The sequence below is a fragment of the Paramormyrops kingsleyae genome, chromosome 4, assembly GCF_048594095.1.
Source record: "Paramormyrops kingsleyae isolate MSU_618 chromosome 4, PKINGS_0.4, whole genome shotgun sequence".
Classification (NCBI taxonomy): domain Eukaryota; kingdom Metazoa; phylum Chordata; class Actinopteri; order Osteoglossiformes; family Mormyridae; genus Paramormyrops; species Paramormyrops kingsleyae.
Genome location: NC_132800.1, coordinates 2,724,863 through 2,731,982, shown reverse-complemented (window position 1 = coordinate 2,731,982; position 7,120 = coordinate 2,724,863). Strand labels below are relative to the sequence as shown.

The following is a 7,120-nucleotide window of genomic DNA, read 5'->3' as shown; positions in this document are numbered from 1 at the left end:
GTTCTTTTTATTTGAGGACAAACTGCAGAATTTTAAAATAAATTCATCAGGTGTTTAAGAAATTCATAAGAATAATTTTTTCACAGTAAACTTAACAGTACAAGCATTTGTACAACGGTGTATTCTTCAAAAGCTTTTTTAACATGAACTATAACAAGAAAAACAAATCTGAGTAAATTATCGACTTTTAGAGTGTAGCATTCTGTCTGCAGGTGAGGTAAGTAAAACTATTCAGTTTTACAAAAGTGTTTTGTTACACTTGAGAAATATAAGGGAGGAGAGCATTTCCGCTCCTAAACTGGCTCTATGGGGCCTCATAATGAGCCCTCCAGCACTGAACACTCTTTCAACTGGTGCTGAAGAAGCAGGTACAGAAAGCACTTTGACAGCTAGGGCATGCAAATGACGGTATTTGTCCTTGTTTTTTAACCAAAATACAAGGGCATCCTGCTCTGCCGGACAGCTCTGAATATCCTCCAGGTATGTATTTACCTCACTGTTGACACTTGGATGATATCCATGGGTGGAATTGTTCTTTTTGTGAGTTTTATATTTTGCCAGGAGCCGTGGAATCTTGGCGTTTGGGGGAGAATCCTGGGTTGGTTCTGTGGGTTCCTCACAGATGTCCAGGTCCACTTTCTTAGCCTGAGTGATCAAGCTGTCTGGAAAAAAAGAAAACAGAAATAAATTTGACTCACTTCTTCCACTTCAATATCCTTGCAAATACACTGCACTTTAAAGGGGGGCATTTGAAATAAATACCTGTTAGTGACTTCTGCAGTTCCTTCTTAGTATTTTGTATGGTGGTAGCACTGCCACTGGTTCTGACATCCATCTCAACCCAGTTCATCCCGAACTGGGGGTCCAGCATCGCTCCCAGCATGTATATATCATGGCCAAATGGCAAATCAAGGCCATGATCTTCTGCCATTCGTAATCCAACAAAGATGCCGGCAAATCTTCTTTTAAGTGAGGCTTTGAGGGCCCTGGTCAGTGGCCTACAGAGTCTCTTTTCACTATCCATTTCTGTTAAATGAGAATGTAGCTCGAGGACAGTAGGGACAACCATGCTGATGGTAACAATTTTGTCACCCTCGGTCAATTCAGTGGCCTCAGCAAACGGTCCAAGAATTTGTGTAAGTTCTCTACACTGGGCCCATTCACGTGAGCTGAGGACAACATTCTCAAAGTCAACTGAGCACATCTGAGTTAGTGCAGTATGATCTAATTCGATGACTGCTTGTATTTGTCTGAATTGCGAATTCCACCTTGTGACATTTGAGACTGGAATGCTTTTACCACTTCCAAAAACAGCCTCAAATCGATCCTTAAATACAGTGCTACTGTGCAGCAGACTGGCAAGTTTGGCCATTTTTGAGATTGCCCGAGACATCACTTTTACTTCTTTCATCCCATCCCCGATAACCAGTTGAAGACTGTGGGCAAAGCAGGATAGCCGTTGACGGGAACCAAGAAGAAAGTCCGTATCTAACTGTTCCCCAACCATGTCCTCCTCATCCTCACTGTCATCTGAGTGGTCTGCCATAATGACTTTAAAAGCCTTCTTCATGTTAGCTGCATTATCAGTGATGATAAAATCTACCTTATCACTGATATTGTAGTCATCTAGTATTTCATCAAATGCAGCTGAAATGTTTTCAGAGCTGTGACGCCCTTTAAATCTCCTGCAGTCCAGCAGGTAGGCATTCAGAGTGTACCCACTGGTCGAAGAGTTGAGAACATGAGCTGTGACTCCCAGGTAAGATCTCATTGTGCGGTCTGACCATATATCAGCAGTTACAGAGATTGATTTCTGATCTACCAGACTGGACTTGATGCACTCTTTCACTCTCATCACTAGTTGAGGTATCTGTTTGCTGGTTATCGTTGTTCTGGAGATTGGGGTGTACCTTTCATCCATGGTGTGTAAAAAATGTCTGAAATGTTCATTTTCCACGATTGATATAGGTAGACAGCAGCCAATGATAAGGTCATGGATGATCGCTTGGTTGATAGCCTGCTGCCTTGATGAAGAAGCATTGTAAACTTGAACTTGCAATGGTCGCTGCTGAAATGCATCATCAATCATTGGCTGTGAATCCCCCTGTTGAAGTCCTTGCTGATACTCCTGCAGACTGGAGATGGAAATACAAAAGCATCTATAAGTGTTGGAACTGAATAACAGGCAGATAATAAGCTTTATTTAAAGAGAAGTGAAATCTGTATTCCCAATCATTCATTAATGTCCACTCCATATACTGAGAAAAACTAAATAAAGTTGTGTCTGGATTGTCAAACTATTAGCCTAATAAATGGCTTTCTTTGTTTATTAAATGTTCTATGAAACTGAAATGGCATTCAAAGCTGTGTACAGACACTGACATGAAGGGAAAGCCCTTTTTGTGTTTAAGTCTGTCTCTCAAACAAGTACAGTATACTTTTTTTCTGACTGGACATATTCAAAAATGTCTGTTATGTTACAGAAGAGAAATACTGCTGACACAGAAAATATGCCTGACATAAGTTGTAAATTACCATGTAATTGCTATATGCAGCTTTCAAATGGCAACACAAATATAGCCTATACTTCATTTTTTTGGGGGTCGGGTTGAATATGCTAGTTAAACGTGAATCTTAGTTTGCGCTAGTTAACATTAACATTTTTTTACTTCATGAAACCAGTAATACCAGACGTAAATCATTATAAATTTATGTCCAAGAACATTACCTTTATCTTCTGCTATGTTAGCTAATGTTAACATTAACACATAGTCAAGGCTTAGCAACTCCAGCTCTGCAGTTAACTTACCGCGATGTATGATTCCTCTGCAGGTGTCTGACGAAGTTTGACGTTGTCCCACAGGTTTCCGAAATTGTTGCTTTGCAGAATTTGCAGTCTGCCCTGTGTTGCTTTTTAAATGCAGCGCTGATAAATTCCTGGTGATTTCTATAAGCAAACTTGATAATGGCAGAATTGGCGGACATTTTCATTTGTTAGAGTGTGTGTGAATCAATGGAAATTAACGTTAGCAGGGCACGCAGATCCAGAGCGTGCCGCGCAAATATAATCTAGTGTGTGATTGGTTATTACTTTTTTTGTTTTGTTTTTTTGTTTTTGTGATTGGTTATTGGTAGTGATGGGTCGTTCGGGCAGATGACGTGACGAAAAATAATATTTTAATTAAATTCGGGCGGGTGAAATGAAAAAATTAAAATGAAAAAAAGTTTAAAATGTGTGCTTACTGGGAACATAATAAAGACACCTGGACTCAGTCGAGACCAAAAGCCATATTTGGCAAGACCAGTGGCCGAGACCGAGACAAGTCCGAGTCCGAATACCAGCGAGTCCGAGACAAGTGCGAGACAAGTCCGAGACCATAAAAAAACGGTCTCGAGACCGGACTCGAGTCCAAGACCGGACTCGAGTACTACAGCCCTGCTTTGTATTAACTCTGTCCCATCTCAGTACTGAGTGACTTGTCTCTATCTTGCCCCCAGCAAGGAGAGTGGGTGAATCCTCCCAAATCATCGCTTGTTTTCAGGGTCCATTCTATACCACAGACATTGGTCTGCACCGATATACCAAAAAATCTCACCCTAAGGAGTATGTCATTGAACTGAGGCCTGGATCAGTAAACACAGCTGAGCATTCACCAGTGTCTGCTGGCCCCAGTGCCGCTCAGCTCAGTACAGACACACTCAGTACCCTGGAAGAAGCAAACACAGACACACTGACGGTTCGACAGGGTTCCCAGAGTGAGAAGATGTATAAACCGAGTATAAACCGAGGCTGTAAAATAAACAGGCAGACTTGCACGGAGAATTCATCCTGTCAGTGTTCTGAGTGTGGGAAGAGCTTTAGTGAGTCAAGAAGCTTCAAGAGACACCAACGAATTCACACAGGAGAGAGGCCCTACCAGTGCTCCCAGTGTGGGAAGAGCTTTAGTGAGTCACGAAGCCTCAAGAAACATCAACTCATTCACACAGGGGAGAGGCCCTACCAGTGCTCCCAGTGTGGGAAGAGCTTTAGTGAGTTAGGAAACCTCAAGAGACACCAACAAATTCACACAGGAGAGAGTCCGTACCAGTGCTCCCAGTGTGGGAAGAGCTTTAGTGAGTCACGAAGCCTCAAGAAACATCAACTCATTCACACAGGGGAGAGGCCCTACCAGTGCTCCCAGTGTGGGAAGAGCTTTAGTGAGTCAGGAAGCCTCAAGAAACATCAACTGATTCACACCGGGGATAGGCCCTACCAGTGCTCCCAGTGTGGGAAGAGCTTTAGTGAGTCAGGAAACCTCAAGACACACCAACAAATTCACACAGGAGAGAGGCCCTACCAGTGCTCCCAGTGTGGGAAGAGCTTTAGTCGGTTAGGAAACCTCAAGACACACCAACAGATTCACACAGGAGAGAAGCCCTACCAGTGCTCCCAATGTGAGAAGAGCTCAGATATTTAGGAAACCTACAGACACACCAGCGGATTCAAACAGGGGAGAGGCCCTACCAGTGCTCCCAGTGTGGGAAGAGCTTTAGTGTGTCAGGAAGCCTCAAGAAACATCAACTGATTCACACCGGGGAGAGGCCCTACCAGTGCTCCCAGTGTGGGAAGAGCTTTAGTGAGTCAGGAAACATCAAGACACACCAACAAATTCACACAGGAGAGAGGCCCTACCAGTGCTCCCAGTGTGGGAAGAGCTTTAGTCGGTTAGGAAACCTCAAGACACACCAACAAATTCACACAGGAGAGAAGCCCTACCAGTGCTCCCTGTGTGAGAAGAGCTTCAGACATTTAGGAAACCTACAGACACACCAGCGGATTCACACGGGGGAGAGGCCCTACCAGTGCTCCCAGTGTTGGAAGGGCTTCAGCCGTTTAGGAGACCTAAAGAGACACCAACGAATTCACACAGGGGAGAGGCCCTACCAGTGCTCTCAGTGTGGGAAGAGCTTTAGTGAGTCAGGAAGCCTCAAGAGACACCAACAGATTCACACAGGGGAGTGTCCCTGCCAGTGCTCCCAGTGTGGGAAGGGCTTCAGCCATTTAGGAAACCTAAAGAGACACGAGCGGATTCACACAGGGAAAAGTTACTGAAAAATTACACTAGTGTATTCAGTGACATTTCAGTACATGTAATTGAACTTGTGTGACTTGAATTGAATTTTACTGAATTGTGACTTTTTCAAAATCAACATTTGAAACGCCGGTGGTGTGTCTAATTACAGTACTGTATGACTTTACTGAACTGTGTGTAATTCAAATACTATGATACCATACAGAACTGTACATAAAATGTAGCTTATTGTAGTTTCGCTGCTGCATCTTGTTGGCTCGTTTTTGGCAGTTAATCATAAGCTTTGAGTCTATATTCATCATTGAGAGAAAATTATTTTCTTTTTCCTCGTCATGTTTTCTGTGCATGCAGCATTAGCCTTATGTAGCTACCTAGAAGCAGACGAATTACCGCAAGACTAACGAATTACAGAAAAAAACGAATTACCGTTACCGTTTGGAATTTGCGCTGACAAATGTCTGGATCTGCAGAACTAGTCCTTTTTTTTTTGCCATTTCTCAAGCCTTTTTGAAAGCAGTTATGCTTGTACTTATTTACAAGTTAAACCATTAAATATTACAATATGGGTCATTCTGGCGAACTTTCAGAATAAAAAAATATTACGGTGAAATTTGGGTATGTTGTGTAGAGCAGTACCTTGCCTTTTTAGGTGTATTAATAGTTTGCCATTTGTTGGTCTGATTTATTTAATTTTCTTCAAATAGGCAGCCAAAAATCATTATCAAGAATACATAAGCTGTTTTGAATCTCACAATTTGTTTCACAAGATGTATATTTTTGCTTTGTCATTTTCTGTTTTGTCTTCATCTTAGTGGCCTTAATTTTTTTCAAGTCAGTTGCACTGGATGTCATGAAATACTTGTGTATTACAGAAATAAATGGTAAAACCGTTCATCCTAGAAGTGATATTGACAATTTAGACAAGTTGAATAATTTGAGTGTGTGTTTTTCTCTATGTTTTAGAATATAAATGAATATAGTTTGGTAATGAGTTTGTGACAATGACCAATGTCTGTCCTTTGTTAATTCTGCATAAATTTATCATATAAATATTTGTGCATTTTTGTTAAAGACAGTGTTTGCCTCAGTGGCCTAAGCCAGGGGTGGCCAATCGTATCCACAAAGGGCTGGTGTGTATGTGGGTTTTTGGGATAACCTTTAGGTCAGCTGTTCAAACCCAGATGTGAGGACTCTTCGGCCAATCAGTCCTCTAATTAGGGAGTTGCAACGAAAACCTGCATACACACCGGCCCTTTGTGGATACAGTTGGCCACCCCTGGCCTAAGCTTTTGTGCCTGTGATCAGAAGGTCACCAGTTCAAGGTCAGCTTTGGCATTTCTGCAGGTCTTTGAGCAAGGCCCTTAACCCCCAGCTCCATGGGCACCACGACAGGTGGCTACCCTTCACAGCCAGCTTGCTCTCACCTACAGAGAGCAAGTTGAGGGAGGCATAAAGAGGATTTCTCCATGGGGTTCAATAAACTATGTTGTTATTTTTACAAATATTAATACTTGGTGTGATTAATCATAATCAGTCATGGAAAACTGTATACAAGTAATTCATTTTTTAAAAACAATTCCCAGCCCTATATATTTAAAGGGCCTATAGTTATTACAAAAGTATTCCCGGTCTCTTCTGATATTTTGAATTCACATTAGTTGTTAGTGGTTTTCTGTTATTTTGGTAAATATGTGATTGAGCAGTAGTGATACTGAGCTAAAGTCATCATAAATCTACCTTCCTATTAGTATATGAGAAAATCTGGAATTATAATGCAAGGTCATTCTACTGCACCGGTGACTAACACAGGGCACAGACATCTCAGGAGGCTGACAGAAGGCACAGACATCTCAGGAAAGTGCACAGACATGTGAAGAGACTGTTGATGTTCCTGTCTGTGTATGATCCTCACAGATGAATACCAGTCCAAACCTCAAATAAAGTGAAACTCCATATTTAGATAATGACAATACAAATGACGTACAGAAGTGAATGGTTAGTCGTACTAAAGGCAGCACTTTCCTCTTCATAGCTTACACAACCGATCT

At 41.9% G+C, this 7,120-nt stretch overlaps 2 long non-coding RNA genes and 1 pseudogene across 2 annotated transcripts in view; 1 reads left to right on the top strand and 2 right to left on the bottom strand.

Moving 5' to 3' along the window:
* Positions 1 to 7,120, bottom strand: part of LOC140588666 (uncharacterized) — a 146,906-nt gene that overhangs the window by 118,576 nt on the left and 21,210 nt on the right. The window lies entirely within an intron of this gene.
* Positions 54 to 3,253, bottom strand: LOC111840284 (uncharacterized). The gene is made up of 3 exons (XR_011989817.1): positions 2,810 to 3,253; positions 763 to 2,135; positions 54 to 662 (listed from the first exon to the last, which is right to left on the bottom strand). It is a non-coding gene; the product is annotated as an uncharacterized lncRNA (long non-coding RNA).
* LOC140588647 (uncharacterized) lies at positions 3,621 to 6,580 on the top strand (annotated as a pseudogene).